Source organism: Eulemur rufifrons, chromosome 30 (genome assembly GCF_041146395.1).
Source record: "Eulemur rufifrons isolate Redbay chromosome 30, OSU_ERuf_1, whole genome shotgun sequence".
NCBI lineage: Eukaryota > Metazoa > Chordata > Mammalia > Primates > Lemuridae > Eulemur > Eulemur rufifrons.
In genome coordinates, this window is record NC_091012.1 from 104,258,199 (window position 1) to 104,269,043 (window position 10,845).

Below are 10,845 nucleotides of genomic sequence, written 5' to 3' on the forward strand. Positions count from 1 at the left end.
ACAGTCTCGCTCTGTTGCCTGGGCTAGAGTGCCGTGGTATCAGCCTAGCTCACAGCAACCTCAAACTCCTGGGCTCAAGCACTCTTTCTGCCTCAGCCTCCCAAGTAGCTGGGACTACAGGCATGCACCACCATGCCCGGCTAATTTTTTGTATATTTTTAGCTGTACAGATCATTTCTTTCTATTTTTAGTAGAGATGGGGTCTTGCTCTTGCTCAGGCTGGTTTCGAACTCCTGACCTCGAGCTATCCTCCCACCTTGGCCTCCCAGAGTGCTAGGATTACAGGAGCCACCACTGCGCCGGGCCTATCTTTTTGATAATAGCCATTCTAACAGGTGTGAGGTGATATCTCATTGTGGTTTTAATTTGCATTTCCCTAATGATTAGTGATATTGAGCATTCTTTCATACATCTGTTGACCATTTGTATATCTTCTTTTGAGAAATGTCTATTCAGGTCCTTTGCCTAATTTTTAGTTGGGTTTTTTTCTTGCTATTGAGTTCCCTATATAATCTGGATATTAATCCTTTGTCAGATGTGTGGTTTGCAAATACTTTCTCCCGTTCCACTGCTTGTCTCTTCACTCTGTTCATTGCTTCCTTTGTTGTGCAAAAGCTTTTTACTTTGCTGCAATCCTATTTGTCTGTTTTTGCTTTTGTTGCCTGCACTTTTGGGGTAATTTCCAAAATATCATTGCCCAGACCAATGCCAAGAAGTATTTTCCTTATGTTTCCTTCTAGTAGTTTAACAGTAGGTCTTATGTTTAAGTCCTTTATCCATTTTGAGTTGATTGTTGTATATCCTGTGAAATAAGGGTCTAATTTCATTCTTCTGCATGTGGATTTCCAGTTTTCCCAGCACCATTTATTGAAGAGACTGTCCTTTTCTCATTGTGTGTTCATTGCATCTTTGTCAAAGAATGATTGACCACAAGTGCGTGGGTTTATTTCTGGGCTTTATATTTTATTCCATTGGTCTATGTGTCTACTTTTATGCCAGTACCATGTTATTTCAATTACTATAGCTTTGTAGTATATTTTGAAATCAGGTAGTATGATGCCTCCAGCTTTGTTCTGTTTGCTCAAGGTTGTTTTGCCTATTCAGTGTCTATTGTGGTTCCATAGGAATTTTAGGATTGTTTTTTCTACTTATGGGGAAAATGCCATTGGTATTTTGATAGAGATTGCATTAAATCTGTAGATTGTTTTGGGTACTATGGACATTTTAACAATATTAATTCTTCCAATCCATGAACATGGGATATCTTTCTATTTATTTGTGTCTTCTTCAATTTCTTTCATCAAAGTTCTATAGTTTTTAGTGTACAAATCTTTTGCCTCCTTGGTTAAATTTATTTCTAAGTATTTTATTAATTTATTTTTGATGCTATTGTAAGTGAGATTGTTTTCTTGATTTCTTTTTCAGACAGTTTGTTGTCCCAATGAAATTTAAAGCAGTTCTTAGGAACACAAACACATAACTGAGGATGAAGTCTTTTTAAGATTTTAATAGCTTTATTGATGTATGTATAATAGACATACAATAAACTGCACATATTTAAAGAGTATAATTTGATTTGTTTTGACATGTGTATACATATCTGAAACTATCACCACCATCAAGATAATGAATGTATCTGTCACCCCCAAAAGTTTCCTCCTGCCCCTCCCTGATCCTAACCCCCAGGCAACAACTGATCTGCTTTCTCTCACTCTATATTAGTTTTCATTTTCTGGATTTTTATGTGCGTGGAATTATAATTATACAGTATGTACTCTGTTTTCTCTGGCTCAGCATAACTATTTTGAAATTCTTCTCTCCCAGTCTGTGGTTTCTCTTTTCATTCTATTAAAGGTATCTTTCTAAAGGCAGTGGTTTTTAATTTTGATGAAGCCCAATTTACCAATATGTTCTTTTATGGAAAGTGCTTTTGGTGTCATATCTAAGAAATCTTTGCCTAACTTAAGGCCCTAAAGGCTTTCTTTGTTTTCATCTAGAAGCTTTATGGTTTTAGGATTTATTTATTTACTTATTTATTGAGACAGAGTCTCTCTCACTCTGTCGCCCTGGCTATAGTGCTGTGGCATCATCATAGCTCACAGCAACCTCAAACTCCTGGGCTCAAGTGATCCTCCTGCCTCAGCCTCCCCAGTAGCTGGGACTATAGGCACATGCCACCATGCCTGGCTACGTTTTTCTGTTTTTCATAGAGACAGGGTCTCGCTCTTGCTCAGTCTGGTCTGGAACCCCTGACCTCAAGCAATCCTCCCACCTCGGCCTCCCAGAGTGCTAGGATTACAGGCGTGAGCTACGCTAGTTTTAGGTTTTAAATTTAAGTCTTCAATCCATTTTTAATCAGTTTTATATAATGTGTGAGGTCTGGATCAAAATTCAGTTTTATTTTTTACATATGGATATACAATTGTTCCAGCACACTTTTTGGGGAGAGGATTGCTAAAGATGATCCTCTTTTTGCTGAATTGCCTTTTGCACCTTTGTCAAAAATCAGTTGCCCATATATATGTGGGTTTATTTCTGAACTCTATTTGCCTGTCTTTACACCAACACCACTATTCAGTGGCCAGATATTAAATTTACCACACTATTTTGACTACTCTAGCTTGCAATCTGGTAGTGTCAGTACTTTACATTCTTCTTGTTCCATGTGGTTTTGCCTACTCTAGGTCCTTTGCATTTTCATATGAATTTTAGAATTTATTTATTTATTTATTTATTTTGAGACAGAGTCTCACTCTTTTGCCCGGGCTAGAGTGCTGTGGCATCAGCCTAGGTCACAGCAACCTCAAACTCCTGGGCTCAAGAAATCCTCCTGCCTCAGCCTCCCGAGTAGCTGGGACTACAGGCACGAGCCATCATGCCTGGCTAATTTTTTTCTATTTTTGGTAGAGACAGGGTTTCACTCTTGCTCATGCTGGTCTTGAACTCCTGAGCTCAAGGGATCTTCCTGCCTTGGCCTCCCAGAGTGCTAGGATTATAGGCATGAGCCACTGCACCCGGCCTTCATTTGATTTTCTACATAGACAAGTCATGTCATTTGGTCATCTGTGAATAAAGAGTGTTAAATTTTTTCCTTTCCAATCAGGATGCCTTTCATTTCTTTTTCTTATTTTATTGCTCTGGCTAGAAATTCTAGTACAATGTTAAAGAGAAGTGGTGAGTGTGGACATCATTATCTTCTTCCTGATCTTGGAGGGAAAGCATTAAGTCTTTCACCATTAAATATATTAATAATATTAACTGTAGGTTTTTTGTAGATGTCCTTTATCAGGTTTTTGGAAATTCCCTTTTATTTTTAGTTTGCTGAAGTGCTATTATCAGTAGTGGATATTGGATTTTTGTCAAATGCTTTTTATGTATCTATTGAGGTGTGATGAATTACATTGGTTGATTTTCAAATGTTAATTCAACCTTGAATTTCTGGGATAAATCTCACTTGGTCATGATGTATTATTATCTTTTTTTAAAATTTGAAAATATTAAGGGGGTAACAATGTTTTTGTTACATGGATACTTTTTATAATGCTTAAGTTGGGGCTTTTAGTGTGCCCATCACTCGAATAGTGTTCATTGTACCTGATAGGTAAGTTTTTACCCCTCCTCCCCTTCTCCCTCCCCGTCTTGATTTCCAATGACCTTTACACATCTTTGTGCCTGTTTGTGCCCACTGATTAGCTCCCAATTATTAGAGAGTAGAGGTGGTGTTTGTTTTTCCATTCCTGAGATACTTCGCTTAGGATAATGGTCTCCAGTTCTATACAAGTTGCTGCAAAAGACATTATTTCATTCCTTTTTATGGCTGAGTAGTACTCCATGGTATGTATATGTGTGTGTGTGTGTGTGTGTGTGTATACATACACACCACATTTTCTTAATCCACTCATGAACTGACGGGCACTTAGGCTGATTCCACATCTTTGCCATTGTGAATTGTGCTGCTATAAACATTCGAGTATGGTGATTCCTCAAAGAAATAAATGTAGACTTACAATTTGACCCAGCAATCCCACTACTGTGTATCTACCTAAAGGAAAAGAAGTCATTTTATCAAAAAGACACCTGTATCTTTTGATATATTGTTGGATTCAGTTTGCTAAGCTTTTGTTAAGAACTTTTGCATCTATTTTTATGAAGAATATTTGTCTATAGTTTTCTTATGTATTTGTCTGGTATCAGGGTAATGCTGGCTTCATGGAATGAGTTGAGAGGTATTCTCCTATTCAAATTTTTTTGAAAGAGTTTGTGTAGAATTAATATCATTTGTTCCTTAAAAGTTTGTTAGAGGCCGGGCGCTGTGGCTCACGCCTGTAATCCTAGTACCCTGGGAGGCTGAGGCGGGAGGATTGGTTGAGCTCAGCAGTTTGAGACCAGCCTGAGCAAGAGTGAGACCCCGTCTCTACTATAAATAGAAAGAAATTAGCAAAACAACTAAAAATAGAAAAAATTATCCAGGCATGCTGTCGAATGCCTATAGTCCCAGCTACTCAGGAGGCTGAGGCAGGAGGATCGCTTGAGCCCAGGAGTTTGAGGTTGCTGTGAGCTAGGCTGATGCCACGGCACTCACTCTAGCCCGGGCAACAGAGTGAGATTCTGTCTCAAAAAAAAAAAAAAAAGTTTGTTAGAATTTACCAATGAAGTCATCTGGGCCTGGAATTTTCCTCATAAAGTTTTTAACTGGAAATTCAATTTATTTAATAACAAAGAGCTATTCAGGTTACCTATTTTTTCTTGGATGAATTTTGGTAGTGTCTTTAAAGGAATTTGCTCATTTCTTTTTTTTTTTTCTTTCTTTCTGTCTTTTTTTTTCTGTAGAGACAGGGTCTCACTCTGTCACCCTGGCTGGAGTGCAGTGGCCTGATAATAGCTCACTGTAACCTCAAATTCCTGGGCTCAAGTGATCCTTCTGCCTCAGTCTCCTGAGTAGCTGGGACTACAGGTGCATGCCAGCATACCCGGATAATTTTTAAATGTTTTTGTAGAGACGGTCTCGTTATGTTGCCCAGGCTGGTCTCGAACTCCTGGCCTCAAGCTATACTCCCACCTTGGCCTGCCAAAGAGCTGGGATTATAGGTGTGAGCCACCACTCCCCACCTATTTCATCTTTGTTTTGAATTTACTGGGATAAGGTTGTTCATAATATTCCCTTATTATCTCTTCAATACCTGTAGAATCTGTAACAATGTCATCTCTCTTATTTCCGATACTGGTAATTTGGCTTTTTTCTTTTTTCCTTGATCAGTCTCACTAGAGGTTTATTAATTTTATTTGATTTTCTCAGAGAACCAGCTTTTGGTTTCAATGATTTTCTCTTTTCTACGTCACTGATTTCAGCTCTGACCTTTATTATTTCCTTTATTTTTGCTTACTTTGGATTTTATTTCCTTTTTTATTTTGAATTTCTTAAGGTGGAAAGTGAGGTCATTGATTTGAGACCCTTCTTTTCTAATATAGGCATTTAGTACTATAGAGGTACTGCCAAGGTACTGCTTTAGTGCCATCCCCAAAAAACATTGCCATGCCAATGTTTTTTTCATTCAGTTCAAAATACTTTCTAATTTCCTTTTTGAGTTCTTTTTTGACTCGTGCTAGTTTCAAATAATTGGATTTTTCAGAGATGTTTCTGTTATTGATTTCTAATTTCATTCCACTGTGGTCAAAGAACATACTTTGACTTGAATCCTTTTAAATATATTAAGACTTGTTTAATAAATGGCCCAGAATATGGTCTATCTTGATAAATGTTCCATGTGCATTTGAAAAGGATGTGTATTCTGCAGTTGTCGGGTAGAGTTGTAAATGTCAATTAAATATAGGTGTTCAAATCTATATCTTTATTGATTTTCTGTATATTTGTACTATTAACTATAGACATAACCTATAATTGTGGATTTTTCTAGCTCTCTTTGCAGTTCTATTCAGTTTTTGCTTAATGTATTTTGAAGCTATGTTATTAAGTGCATAAACACTTAAGATTGTTATGTCCTCTTGATAAATTTACCCTTGTATGATATTAATATAGCCACTCCAGATTTCTTTTGGTTAGTGTTAGCATGGTATACCTTTTCCCATCCTCTTACTTTTAACCTATCTGTGTGTTTACATTTAAAGTGGGCTTTTTGTAGGTGGCACAGAGTTGCATTCTTTAATACCGAAGCTCTTTTTAGATACCTGGGATCTTCAAGAACACAACTCTTCAGGTCACTCATTTCCTTGTAGGAGGCTCTGATAACTAGAGTGTGATTCCTCATAATAATGAGCCACTCATGCCTTCTATCACCTCCCCTCTGGAGTAATAGTCAGGAATTATTTCTACTTCCCCAGGGCAGTTTTTCAGACAACAGGGACACACAAACCTATGGCAACTCTTCAGGCACTGCCAGATTCAGCCACAATGGATCAAATAGGCCCATGGAGGATTATCCGAGGCTACCTAAGAAGTACTAAAGGCTACCTTGGAAAAAGTGTGGGGGGCATGAAAGAGAAAACTAATTTTTACAGGGGAGGATTTTATTGATTGAAAAAAACACTTGTTTTCCATTTCATGAAAGTGTTCAATTAAGAGTGAAAGTACAGGACCGACTTAAGAGTATCATAGCACAGACAGGCCCATTAGGAACAAGGAACACTTCCCTGAAAGAGTAAGGAGCACTTGTTCTATGCACAGTGTATTAGTTTTCTATTTCTGGTATAACAAATTACCACAAATTTAATGGCTTAAAACAACATAAATTTGTTCTCTTTTAGTTCTGGAGGTCAAAAGTCTAAAACAGGCAGGGCTAAGTTCATTCTGGAAACTTCAGTGGAGAGTTTCCTTGCCTTTTTAAGTTTCTAGAGGCTGCCTGCATTCCTTGGTTCATGACTCTTCTTTGCATTACTCCAATCTCTTGCTTCCATCGTCATATCTCCTGCTACTGACTCAGATTCTCCTGACTCCCTAAGTACCTTTGTGATCATATTGCTTGAGACCCCCTAGACAATACAGGATAACCTCCCCATCCCAAGGCCCTTAACTTTAACTATATATGCTAAGCCCCTTTTATTATACAAGGTAACATTCAGTTCTGGGGATTAGGATGTGGACAATCTTTAGGGAGCCATTATTTAGCCTGCTATACTCATTTACAGGTTAGACTAGCTATGGAGAAGGCAAGTCCACCTCCAGATTTACTGTGAGGCCTATCTTGTCCAGATTTGTGTGAATTATCTTACACTTTGGATGTGAGCCTCTAAAGTGTTTGCCTTCATGTTAGATGACTAATTTTGATCCAATTAGTTCTGTCTAACATGGCAGGGATCAAGTGGTACAGAATACATATGACTAAATCCCAACTCAGGCTGCTTTCTTCAGGAAGAAATGGAGTAAGAATGCTTAGAGAGGGGGCTTTGGGCATCGGAGCCAAGCAAAGTGATCAAAAATATGAGCTGTAGAGGCAATATCATAGGTTCTACTCCTGACCCTGCTGTATACTAGGTGTAGGGCCTTGAACAACTGTCTTAACCATTTGGCTTCAATTTTCACATGTCAAATGGAGCTAACAGTATCATTTTCATATGGTTGCTGTGAGAACTAAATATAAGGTAGTCTCATGCAAAAGGCTTAGCAAAAGGCCTTACACAGAGTAAGGACTCGATGAATACTGTTGCATTTATTATTAATATTTGAAGACTTGACTAGTCCCAAACAAGTTTTCTGGCTTATCCTACCAAGGGTTTTGGTCTTGGTTGGCTTCCTTAGGGGACCTAAGCAGCTGTCTTGAAACTGACCTTTAGCCTGGTCTTTGCCCATGTTTTCTCAGTCCATCTTTGAGGACTGAGAGACAAGATACCGGCATAAATTCTGCCCAAAAGATGCAGGCAGCCTGGTGTGATCTTGTTCATTGTTATCCCTGTGGGCAAGTATGACTGAAAACACTGAGTGGCCACAGTACTGCACGTAGCCAACAGCCTTGTGAACACTGTTGGCTTTAGCCCTATGGCCACCTCTGTTTGCGAAGCTGGGAGGAGGGGGAACAATTAACCAGAGATCCTGTTTTGGAAAGTAGAAGAGGAAAAGCTAGTGTGAAAACAGGAAAAGTCTGTTTACCAGAACCCTGGCACATATGCCAGGTTTATCTTAAGCAGGAATAAGTAATGTTTTTTTCTAAAAGGTAATGGTCCAACCTGAAGTGTCTTTCTGTTATAAGGCTGAAGTAATTAATTCAATGAGATTATAATTTTCAAAATTTCAGCAATTCTTAGAATGAAGTTTTCTCATCATGTGAGAAATGACTATAAAATAATGAGACCTGTTTCCATGTGTGGTTTACGAAAGCAGTTTCATTGCATCACGGCAATACTTTAGAAAGCAATGTAGAGCGAAAGACAGTTGTGCAAAGGGTCTCCAAATTCAGATAATTTGCTGTAATGAGTATAGCTTGAATAGCTCAATTCCATCTTGTTTATAACTTGCTATTCAGTTATAATAAATGAAAACGAGAAGGTAAGCAGGAATAGTGAGGGGAGGGGAAGGAAATTTAAGGCGTGGGGGTATTCAGGCCTTGAGGCTGGAATGTTCACACTCAAATCCACTTAACAAAATGAGAAATGATGGATGCTCTGAGTTTATCAAGATGATTAATGTATTTAGGGAGCATCAGGTCAAAGAACTCATCAGTGACTGGACAGAGTAGGGGACACCAGTCTGGGGCTTGAGCCTTCCTAACCCTGACTCATTTCAAGGACAATTATCCTCATGTCTGTAGTTCATATAATTTGTTCCAACCCATGAAGTAAAATCAACTGAATTCACAGAAGCTTTCCTCAACAGTGCCAGAATGAATGTTACAAAGCTCCTGGCATAGGAGTGACAGCTTCAGGGTAGATCTTTACAAACTAAAAGTTACTTTTATCATTTTTTTTTTTTGCAGAGATGGGGTTCCACTATGTTGACCAGGCTGGCCTTGAACTCCTGGCCTCAATCAATCCTCCTGCCTCAGTCTTTTGAAGTGCTGCTATTACAGGCATGAGCCACTGTGCTCAGCCTAAGAGTTACTTTTTAAAAAATCAATACAAAACTGCTGCTTTCTATAAAATTTGAAAATAGTTGAATTAAGGTTGTGAAAATCTAATAAAATTTGTTATAAATAAGATACATGTTTTGGAAAATATCACATGAAAGTTATACAGTGGTAAATAAGTTTTTACTCCTATCATGTACTTTTCCTTAAATCTTAAGGGTCAGCAAGCACGCTGAGGATTTTAAAGTCCTGTAGGGGAAAAAACCCAGGACTGTGCATCCTCTGGTTTATTCTCTGAGTTTAAAAGTTGCTTTAACACAAAGACAAAGGTTCACCTCCCACTGGAAACGTACACATTAGTATAAACCTGATAGCTTTTGTTGGCTATAATCGGGTATATTTATAGTTTCAGTTCTCCAGCATTTTACCTAATGATTTACCAGATCAAAACAGTTGTCCATTAACAGGGGAGAGGGGGAGAGACTGAGAAAAACAACCGCCTTTTACCTTTCTTCACTACAGATTTACCCAATGACCTTTGGCAAGCACATTTCTCATCATGAAAATGTTTACAATGCACTCAAAGTCCCCCCATGACACCACATAACCCCTACGACATTAATATATTCACGACTCCAAATAGAATGAACATTGTAAAGAATACATATTTTAAGTGATGTCTGATCTAAGCCTTCTGAACCTTGTCACTTTAGATAGGACCCATTTACCTGGAGATTTTTTATGATGATCCTAAGGTCTTTATCTTGCTTGCCTGATGAAATCGTGATTTCTGGGTAGAGTCCATGCATCCAGAGTTCTCTTTGGCCCCGGGTATTGACATGAACCATGAATCTGTGCTTCTAAACATTCAATTCCTCCTCCACCTCCTCCTCCCTCTTCCCACACCATTTATTTGTTTTGTGAATATGAATTTTTTTTTTTTTTTTGAGACAGAGTCTCGCTCTGTTGCCCGGGCTAGAGTGAGTGCCATGGCATCAGCCTAGCTCACAGCAACCTCAAACTCCTGGGCTTAAGCGATCCTACTGCCTCAGCCTCCTGAGTAGCTGGGACTACAGGCATGCGCCACCATGCCCGGCTAATTTTTTCTATATATATTTTTAGTTGTCCATATAATTTCTTTCTATTTTTAGTAGAGACAGGGTCTCGCTCTTGCTCAGGCTGGTCTCGAACTCCTGACCTCCAGCGATCCACCCGCCTTGGCTTCCCAGAGTGCTAGGATTACAGGCATGAGCCACCATGCCCGGCCAATATGAATATTTTTATTTATTTTTTATTTATTTCAGCATATTATGGGGGTACAAGTGTTTAGGTTATGTATATTCCCCTTGCCCCACCCAAGTCAGAGCTTCAAGCGTGTCCATCCCCCAGACGGTGCACACTGCACACAATAGGTGTGTACATACCCACCCCCTCCTCCCTCCTGCCCAACCCCCGATGAATGTTATCACTCTATGTGCACTTAAGTGTTGATCAGTTAATACCAATTTGATGGTGAGTATATGTGCTGCTTCTTTTTCCATTCTTGGGATACTTCACTTAGTAGAATGGGCTCCAGCTCTATTCAGGATAATACAAGAGGTGCTAGATCACCATTGTTTTTTGTGGCTGAGTAGAACTCCATGGTATACATATACCACATTTTATTAATCCACTCATGTATTGATGGGCACTTGGGTTGTTTCCACATCTTTGCAATTGTGAATTGTGCTGCTATAAACTGTGAATATGATTTTTTAAATACAAAAGGAACATATCTACAATTTTCTAAAACCAATGTACCAAAATAAAAAATTACCACACTGACAGTAGT